The sequence below is a fragment of the Cnephaeus nilssonii genome (assembly GCF_951640355.1).
Source record: "Cnephaeus nilssonii genome assembly, chromosome: 10".
In the NCBI taxonomy this organism is placed as follows: Eukaryota; Metazoa; Chordata; class Mammalia; order Chiroptera; family Vespertilionidae; genus Cnephaeus; species Cnephaeus nilssonii.
Window position 1 is genome coordinate 83,054,255 of NC_137081.1, and position 1,216 is coordinate 83,055,470.

Here is a 1,216-nt window from a genome sequence, read left to right on the forward strand (position 1 = left end):
AAGTGTTTGAAAAAGCTAGGACAGGGAGACAGACATGAGTGGGATGAAAAAGACTCAGATTGCTTTAGAGAGAGCCTTGGTGTCAGGACATTTTGTCTTTTCTGGGTGATTTTTCTCTTTTATTTTTTAAACTCCTCATCTATTCAGTGTAATTGGCCCAGATATAACACACACACACACACACACACACACACACACACACACACATACACACACACACACACACACACACACACTATTTGTAGTGTAAGAACCTACAGAGATAAATTTAAGAGCTATAGGAAACATTAGAGAAAACAAGAAAGGTCATATAAATACTTGCCTGGATGCATTTTGTTGCAATTTAATTCCTCCTTCAATTTTCATAAATAAATGTACCGATAGAAAAATATCAGAAACATAAAAATCCACTTTATCATTTACCAGTTCAAAGTAAAAAACAAAAAAGAAATTTCACCAATTGACAATCCTCTGCAAAGCTCTTAAGCAATTACTCTAGGCCCAAATTTCATTGAAAACTTTCCCCAAGACCACTGTAATCTGACCACATCCATATTTTAATACTGCTTCTGATAAATTGTATGGTTCTGTATTTTCTCTACTTTGCTGTAAACCTCTCAAGCTCTTCCTATGAAACCGTGTTACGTGGCCGAACCTGGTGAATGATTATCAATGAAAACCGCATAAAGTACTGTGGAATGGAGGTGAAAAAAAGTATCAATTGTGTCCTCCTAAAAGAAATGATGACAGTAGGGAAGGAAAAAAGGTCATGAGTAAAGCAAAAGCACAAAGGTACAGTCAGCATCCTCGGCGGGAGAAGCCGGCGGCCTGGCTCCAGAGCCCTCCGGGTTCCGCTGCGAGGAGAGGGGCACGCTGATAGCTGCTCCTTCGAAAGAGTGTGCGAGAGTGTGCGTGTGTCAGCGCACGGATCTCTCACACCGCCCGCAGGGTCTGGGCACTCGTCACAACCCTTGATCGCCTGGTCAGCAAACAACAGCTGATCTGGCACCCTCCCACTACTAGACTGTCCACGCCTACAAACAGCCGCTAATTTCGGGCAGACCGGAAGCCCTTTTGCCCCGACTCGCGGGTCTATTAACTACGCTGGTCAGAACCGGAAGCTCTTCTGCCCCGACCTTTGGGCGCGTCAGCGCCGGCCGCACAGGCGCAGTGGAGCTCAGGCCGAGTTGTGGGAGGGGAAAAGGAAGAGGTGGAG